Below are 9,650 nucleotides of genomic sequence, written 5' to 3'. Positions count from 1 at the left end.
AGGCTCTTACCCAATAGGCGACGTGGATTCGGCTGACGTGCTCCATTTCTGCGGATGCATCGTAGTGAAAAGGCAGAGCTTTCGAAGGAAAAAAGTCGCAAAAGAGTCCAGTTTTCTTTTAAAAGTTCTATAGCAAATAATTTTTTTTGGCTCCCTAGTTTTGTGTTTTTGTGTTTCTTTTCACACTTTTTACGACGTGGGGTGGATGAAATTAGATTTTAAAATCATTTCATGGTCCCTTTAAGGGGACATCGCCCGGTAAAAGCTTGTTTTTTTAATAATATTATTTAGGGGAACTGAATCAAATTTCGACAGTTCTTTATTCATAATATTAATTGTCCTGCAGCGCCATCAGGCATTATCGCAGGGGGCGAATAAACTCTGAAAAAACATTTCTGAATTCGCGGCACACACAATCGCACTGGGCAAGGCAGTCCACTCCTTAATTGTTTTAACAAAAAAAGAATTTTTGCCCAATTCCGTCCTGGTGCGGTATTCTCTAATCTTATGAATGTGGTCTTTTCTTTTTGAGATATAATTTGGTGGTAATAAGTAAAATGAGCTATTAATGCCAGTTTAATTGTTATAAATGTTGTATAAAAACTTCAAGCGCAAATTTCTTCGTCTTAATGCCAATGTAGACCATCCCAGTTCTTTTATCATGTCGGTTACACTCTCAAAGCGGCCGTACCGCACCAAAACGAAACGAGCCGCACAACTCTGAATTCTTTCTAAAGCAACAATGTGGTTTTGCTAAGGATCCCAAACGGTGCAGGCGTACTCTAGCACTGGGCGCACATAAGATAGATAGGCGAGCTCTTTGATAGATTTAGTTGATTTTCTTAAATTTCGTTTTAAAAATCCAAGCGCTCTGCCGGCCCTCATAACACCGTCGTTAATGTGTGCGTTCCAGGTGCAGTCAGCTGACAGAGTGACGCCAAGATATTTAAATGTTTGCTGTTTTGTTACGGTTTCATTATTCAGTTGGTAACATGTTTCAACTTTTGTTTTGGTTTTGCGGGTAAAACTAACATGGGAACATTTTTTAACGTTTAACTCCATCTTCCACTTTTTACACCATTGCTCTATTCGATTCAGATCACACTGCAGCTGCGTGGAACTCCCCTCGTCTGTTATGCATGTATAAACAACACAATCATCGGCAAACAATCGTACCTGTGAATTGACACCGTCATTAATATCATTAACAAATATCAGAAACAACAATGGACCCAAAACGGACCCCTGCGGTACACCAGATGTTACCATAACAGTATTTGAAGTTTTACCATTTAAAACAACACGCTGAAGACGTGATGACAAATATGCTTTTATCCAATTTAGGATAGTCGTGTCAAAATTCATGCGCTCTAATTTGTATAATAATAGTTCGTGTGACACCGTATCGAACGCTTTTTTATAATCTAAGAAAACACAATCAATCTGTCCGCCTCCGTCAACCCCCGTCATTAAATCATGATAAAGCTCAGTTAGTTGTGTAGTACACGAGTACGCCTTTCGGAACCCATGTTGCGAGTCAAAGAAAAAATTATGACAGTTTAAATGCTTCATAATGTGACAATATAAAACATGCTCTAGTAATCTACAACATATAGATGTTAGTGAGATCGGTCTGTAATTCTTAATTTCTTTTTTGGGCCCTTTTTTGTGCACAGGCACCACGTGTGCCACTTTCCAGTCGTCTGGCAATGAACCACCATTCAACGATTTGTTATATATTACAAAAAGGTATGGAGCGATCGCATCTGCACAACGTTTTAAAATTCTCGGAGAGATCCCATCTGGGCCTACTGCCTTAGCTTCATCTATATGCTTTAGAAGTTCCAACACACCTCCTATAGCAAGTTCAACTGGTGGCATTGCACTGAACGTGCCATGGAATCTATCGTAGTCGATGCTCTCAGGAGGCAAGAAAACTGATTGAAAATATTGATTGAAGGCTTCAGCTTTTTGCCAGTCATCGGTAATTATTTCGTTGTTGACCATCACGTCTCCTATCCCAATCTGATCATTACCACAGCGCCTCATGTACTTCCAGAACTGTTTGTTGTTTGCTTTCATCTCGTCCTCCAGCCGTTGCAGATAATTTTCTTTGGCTTCCTTCGCCTTTATTTTATACAATGACGTAAGTTCTTTTAGCTTATTTAGATTTCGCACCGAGCCCTTCTTTTTGTACCGTGCATACACACGCTTGCGCCTCTTTATCAGCCGCAGTAGGCCACCGGTAATCCATGGTTTTTCTCTTTTTTAACTTCGACGAGTCTATACTTGGAACGTATTTTTCAGTTAAACTGATAATTCTTTGTTTAAAGACTACCCATATGTCATGAACACTCATCTCCTCAGCAAGGCATTCGAAGGAAAGGAAATTGTTCGAAAGTTCAGAACTGATCCCTTCATAGTCACCTTTTTCATATAACAGCACCTTTCTACCTGTACTCACTTTTTTGCGCGAAACCCGAAAGTCAAGAGTTGAGACAACAGCACTGTGGTCGCTGATACCGGGTATGACATCAGTTTGCTTAACAACGGTAGGGTAGTTGCAGAGAAACAAGTCAAGTGTGTTTTGATTCCGTGTAGGTACAAGAACATGTTGTTTAAGTGCTAAGCTGTCCACCATGCATTTGAGATCGAGATTCAACTGGCCCATGGTTCCACATGCACAAAGTTCCACGCCCCATATCATATCTGGTAGATTAAAATCGCCTCCAAGCACTACACAGTCATTCGAAACACTGGATACTAGGTCGTGAAGTACCTCTATGACAGCTGAGTCAGAGTTAGGGGGTCTATAGAACACTCCAGCAGTGAATTTCTTGTTATCAGGCAGCCCAACACTACACCACACTGATTCGACAGTATTGCCTGGCACGTCTAGTTGGCAGCTTTTCAAGGAATCATGAACCAGTATAAAGACGCCTCCCCCATGTGATGACCTATCTTTTCGATAAGCGTTAAATACGCTAGGGAACACCTCGTGATCTGATATAGAGCTATCTAACCAGGACTCTGTTCCCAGGACTATATCGGCTTTTACAGAGCTAATCAATCCATACAAGTCTTCCACTTTATTTTTAACGCTTCTGCAATTCACCAGCAACATTATAACATTCCTTCGCGCAATTTTTCTAACAGCACTTGGACGTCATGCACGCTTCACGGCAACGACTTTTTCTATTTCAGCATTCCAAGTAAACATTTGACCGTTTATTATAAGTTTATCATAGGTTAATCTGACCTTATTGCTTGGATCACTCTTTTGAGCCTTCGCGTATGCCCAGAGATGACGACGCTTTTCCCTTACTTCAAAAGTGTAGTCTTCAGATAACGATAAGACAGAACCCTTAAGCTTGTATGCGTTCCTCATAACCTCAGCTTTTTCATTGCGTGAAGAAAATCTTATCATAACTGGCCGAATTTTCGTTTCATGTTGTTTCCCAAGCCGATGTATTTTTTCTGTAGAAGACACTTTCACCCCAAGTTTGTTTTCAAAAATATCCACTATCACCTTTTCTTTTAGCAGATCGTTTGTTTCTGACGTGTCCTCGTCGAGTCCATACACTATTAAGTTATTTTGTCTATTATAATTTTCCAGTCCAGTGATCCTGTCACCTAATGTCAAGACTTGGTTACTGAGGTGGTGAACGACCCTCTCGCACGCTTCAAGTTTGGGAACTGAATCCGAGGTAGCTTTAACTTGAGTTTCGATTTTTTCAACTTTTCTTTCAATAGATGAGAGCCTCTCATTAGTTTGCGTTATGTGCTGTTCTAGTCTCTCTTTGATCGAGTTCATACTACTGTTCAGGGCTTTTTGGCCATCAAGAATCGCCTTTAACTGCTCTTCAGTTAGCGGACCCGGGTTCTCCTCTACATCACCGCTGAGTAAAAGGACAAGAACGTAAAGCGAGTCAAAACAAGCAGCGACACATTCACACAACGCTCCCGGGCGAGGCAGCATCACAAGGCAAACATAGTTACTTTTTACTTTCGAGTAGGAAGGTTTTTTACCAACCTGGAATGCGAGCAAGAGCTTGTTAGCCTGTGACCGCATGCCTCGGGTGCTGTCTCGCCCACTAAGCGGGACCGCTGAAGGGGCGGCGCAGGCAGCTTCGTTCAGTGTCGATGACGATGGTATTTCGCGCAAAAGCGCCGGCCAAGCCAACGGGCACAGTCCAGCACTCCTCTTTGTCAGCGGCAAACCGGTGGCTTCAGCGCAGTTGGTGATAGGAACTGCGTTGTGAAGAAACTGCTGAGCCAGACTTGTCGTCACATTGTCGCTTGCCGGCTGCACAATCCACGATGCAAAGATCTGGAATGCGAGCAAGAGCTTGTTAGCCTGTGACCGCATGCCTCGGGTGCTGTCTCGCCCACTAAGCGGGACCGCTGAAGGGGCGGCGCAGGCAGCTTCGGTCAGTGTCGATGACGATGGTATTTCGCGCAAAAGCGCCGGCCAAGCCAACGGGTACAGTCCAGCACTCCTCTTTGTCAGCGGCAGACCGGTGGCTTCAGCGCAGTTGGTGATAGGAACTGCGTTGTGAAAAAACTGCTGAGCCAGACTTGTCGTCACATTGTCGCTTGCCGGCTGCACAATCCACGATGCAAATATCTGGAATGCGAGCAAGAGCTTGTTAGCCTGTGACCGCATGCCTCGGGTGCTGTCTCGCCCAGTTAATAGTGTTCGATCTGTTTAACTTTATAAATCGGGAGCTATACTTCGTTTCCCCTTATGTCGGAACGCGGCCGATGTTATGAGCCAAAGGGGCAATCAAACAGATCAAAAAGCGCAACGTCATGGCGCGGTCTCTGTGCTTATAATAGGACTAGCCGGCGGAGGAGCACGCACAGAGAGACGACGAATACCGGCTGGTCCTATTAACTGCAGAGAGCACGCCATGACGTCGTGCCTCATTCGCTGTTTGATTGGCCCTGTGGCTGACAACATCGGCCGCGCCCGGACCGAAGCTGAAACGAAGTATAGTTACTATATAGTTTGATCTTTTGTGATGTGCATGCATTTGATATGTATATTGTAAAACGTACATTCTTGTGCAAATATTGGCAGTCTTGTACAGGTTGATCGAAAAAAGAAATGAGTCAGAATTACGTTTACTTTTGGTAAAAACTATTTAATTAGACTACTTAATTACTCGAGAAGAGTCCTAACAGATGCATTAAAGCGATTTAAAAAAAAGTTAAAAGAACTTTTTTACAACTAATTTGATAACATGTAATGAGAAGCGTACAACTCTGGACACTGGGCATGGCAAAGAACTTAAGAAACCCTAAAAAATATATCGATTCACTTATTTTAAACCATTCAGTGCAATGGCCGAAAGCATGTAGGTACCTTGCTTTGTTTTTGCTTTGTTTTGCGTAAGAGTGATAACAACAGTGTCCTGAGCAGAGGCACGCACATGCTTTTTGCGGGACTGGATAAATTCATGCACTCGTTCATTGTGCAGTAAAGCTTTGTGTGTAAGCCTAAAGTAAAATAAGGTGTGTGACACGTCTTATTTTGAAATAATTAGAAATTGCTAAAACGGATATTAGAAGATTCTTATATTTTTCATAAACATGATATATATATATATATATATATATATATATATATATATATATATATGGTAATCAAACCTAGATATATGCATTGTCTATTGTCTGTAGAATGCGAAATCTGCTCTTGATCTCGTGATATGACATTATTAAGTATACAAATTCTTGCTCGCAAACTGTAGAAATTCCCTGAAATTAAATAAAAACAAAATACGTGTTCAATATAAGAACATATCTGTAGAGTTACGCTTCTGCGGCGGTGGGGAAAAGATGGATATTTTGGTAATATTTTCTCGCGAGTTAAGAAAACTACAGAAGATTGTAAATGAAAGGAGACGGCTGGGCTCCACTTTTGAAAATATATGTGATATCCGTGATGACAAATCGCTCAAATTTATGCCGTTTCGAGTTCCCCAGAGGTCTCCAAATATGCATTTAAATAATTATCCGATCATGGCACGCTCTTTATATGCTTACACGGAAAAGGTAAGGATTCCTGGATAATAAAACACCATAAAACTCATTATCGCTCCTTTTTCCCAAAATATTTCCGTCTTTTTCACCAACATCTCCCTTTAAGCTGTCAGTCGCCATTAATTTGCTGTTGCTCTGGCCGAGCTTCAGAGTGTTTGTCGATTGGGGCGACCCAAGGATCCACCAAGAATGACATCATGAGAAGGACCTCTAGGTGACCTTGGTTGATCTCTCTCACATAATCGCCCGCTCTCTCCCATTCAGGAGGCAGCGACGAGGGAGATGATTCCGATCAATCCGGGGGCGCCGACGGAGGCCCAAGTGGAACTGGAGGCGGAAATGGAGGTGGAGGAGGCCCTGCACCGTCCCCCATCGACGTGGCCACTACACCACCCAAAGGTGCCACCGACCATCTGATAAACATTTAATATTTCTTTTTTACGAATTCCACATTATTTAGCGCTCTATAAGCCCGGGTCTAACGTCACGCCGCCGTGGTGGTGGTGTTCTCGGTTGAGCGCATGGGCAGAAGCTTCATCTCACGCGAATCTGCTTCCTGCCCGTGCGCACCGCGAACAACTGGCGCGGGCAAACGCAGAGTCAAACGCCAAGAGCACGTTGGTTTATGCGGAGTGCAAGTTCATTAGCGTCTTCTGCACGGGTTGTGCTAACGTCAGAAAGACGCCGAGCTCCGATTGGCTCTGATAGTATTATAGTGGGTCGAGCTCAAAGCAAGCACGTCTCCACGTCCACCCGCTATTGAGATCGGAGCCTATCGGAGCTCGGCGTCTGTCTGACGTCACCACAACCCGGCATAAGAAGCAGACCAACCTGCTCTCCGCACAGTCCACCAAGGCTGTGGCCAGTGTGCGCGGGCCATAGAGTAATATACACAAGGTAAAGAGCGGACACTGCCATAGGCCCCAGCGGCCCAGATAGACCAGTGACAGGTAGCGCTCCTAGCGGGCGGTATTAAGCATAATCTGATTCCGTTTCCGCTCAAGTTAGTTTCGGTTTCGGTTTGGGCGTTTCTGCTCCGGTTCTTCAGTACCCCTCTCTCTTTCCTCCCCGCCTCGCTCGGCTCTCGGGACTCCCGAAGCCACTGTTTTTTTTTTAATACTGACGCACTTTTGCTTTATTTTTTACGATAGAGTCCGTGCAAAATGTATCAAATAATAGTTCAACTTACTTCACAAAGCAGAAGTATATATATTTTTTGTTCTTTTTCTATTGTAAAGCATTGAAGTTACACAATCGCCGCATTGACTCCTGACTGGTGGAGCATTTTGGGGTAAACAACAGTAAGTGGTTCGAACACATTTTATTGGACCACATTCATGTATACATGATTTACTTCAGAAGCTCTGTGTGTTTTATACGAAAGAGATCGATACTCACAAAAATAAATGAATATGAAGGACGTCAGCATATCGTACACTTCGTAATAAATTCTTAGCGGAACCAAGTTAACAAACCCTTTCCACGGAGAGCATGTTGTATGATGCATTCACTTTCACGCCGACTCGGGTACGAAAAGTAAGTGCAAAAATAAATAAGACATCGCTATAATTACCAGTCGAAGCACACGCCGGATAGTACAAATTCCCCGATTTCGGGCAAATATAAAAAACACCAATTTGCGTAGCCTCAAACTCACTGCGGGCGAGCCATTACCAAACAATGAGAACTCTATTCGAAATCTGACAAGATTCAACGTCCCTAAATATTCCCCGAAATTGTTCAGAAAAGAAATATGGCTTCAGAAAAAAGCGGCTAAAAAACTATGGACAAAAGTGGATACATTTTCTTTCAAATATTTTTAGCCTCTATACACAATTTTCTGTCGAAATTTTGTAGAAAGTGGACAAATATTTTTGTTAGGGAGCCGTGATACACATTCACTGGAAAAAGGGGAAACAAATGTTTGGAGAGCAAGCTGCACCGCCCACTTAATAAGCACTTTTTGTTTTTGGTTTGGCAACCGCCTCTGTTAATACACTATTAACAGTTAAACCTGTTTCGTTACTTACTAGCCACTGAAGAGTGCAACCGAACTTTGTCCAAATTCCGGTTAAGAAATCAAACATGTCAACACAGGCGTATTCTGCAAAACAATTTTAAAAACCTTTTGTGGTACTCCTCTGGGCAAAGGCTAAAACCACCCAGACCTCAAAGTGTGCTATACAAGGCGGCACACACTCCTCGAAAATGTGTCACACTCTCTATTATGGGAAGAAAGTGATTTTCCAGTTGCTGAATGAAATGAAAGGCAGCCTGTGGTGGTACTACTAAGTTCCCGAAGAATTTTCCAGGCACGTGGTATGCTTTAGGAACAAGACAGTATTGGTGAGGCCTGGTCAAGTTATTAGACTCATCCGATAGCAGCTGAGAACAGCCATAGCTGTAAGTTGTCTGTTCAAGCAAAAGCTTGATCGAATAGCCCCAAACGTAATAAAAAAGTGGACGAGTCATCAATTATGTTACGCCTGATGTCTGATGCCAGCTCAGAAATATCCTCTAGTGGCGGAAAGTTATCAATTGGAAGACATTTCACAATGTCTGAAATTAAACTTTCATGGTGCGAAGATATTTGCAACTCCTTTGGGAGGTCAGCCTTGTCATCCTCTAAGTTTTCATTGTCCGACAGTTTGAACAGTTTTTTTTTATCGAGAGGTGTTTTAGTCCTGAGGTGAACTGATGGACATTGGGGTTTGTGTTCCAGTCCAGCATTTGTTGTATATAGCTCTAAAAAAGTTTTCAATGTGTCTTGCTGCAGGCGTCGTGTAAGTAAGTCATGGCTGCTTGAAAGCAGTAGTGTAAGTCATGGCTGCTTGAAAGCTCATCCCAGAGCACGAGGACACTTTTTATAGTAACTTGCCACCCAATGATGGCTTATGGCTGCCTCCTACTTTGGAACTGCCATGCTGAAATCCATCCGAGTTACTGGTGGAGAAAATCAAGTATTTCAGATTCTCCCTTCAAAATGGCATGACGCAACTTCTGCCCTGTCTTCTTGAATTTTTTAGCTATTTAGAGAATCAAAAAGTATGCACATCCTATCACAGAATTAGGCTGGAGCCATGGCTGCCTCAGGAAGCTCCTTGGCATAAACAAGGGATATGATTGCAAGAAAGAGTGAGGCACTCAGTACCTGTGGGGCACAATATTCTTCCATGTTACAGAAAGGTTCTTGAAAAAATGTGTCTCTCAGTAAGTTTCGGAGCCAATTGCAAGCTCATCTCATGAATAGAACAATAAAGTTCAACATAGAAGACCACTCAATGACCTCATTTCCAATGCAAAGTTTGTGGGCTTGGAGATTGCTCTTGGTTTTTTTTTTTCTTTTGGGAAGGTGCGGAACATCAAAGACAAAGTAAACGTGTTCGTTGTCAACTTCAAAAAAATGGCTTATCAACACACACACCAAGCTTACGTTTGAAGCCCCCTAACCACAGACCACAGCTTTTACTGTGGTCCGTGGTCCATGAAAGCTCCCGAATGAGAGAAATGAGGAGACTGCGTTAAACAGAAGACGTTGTTGGAGTGTGCACAACAGTGTATGCAAGGGGCTAAACGCACCTCCTGGAAATTTCAGACAGCAT

This window comes from Ixodes scapularis, unplaced genomic scaffold (genome assembly GCF_016920785.2).
Source record: "Ixodes scapularis isolate PalLabHiFi unplaced genomic scaffold, ASM1692078v2 PGA_scaffold10__122_contigs__length_95168666, whole genome shotgun sequence".
NCBI lineage: Eukaryota > Metazoa > Arthropoda > Arachnida > Ixodida > Ixodidae > Ixodes > Ixodes scapularis.
The sequence above is the reverse complement of the archived record's forward strand: the minus strand, read 5'-3'. Positions refer to the sequence as shown.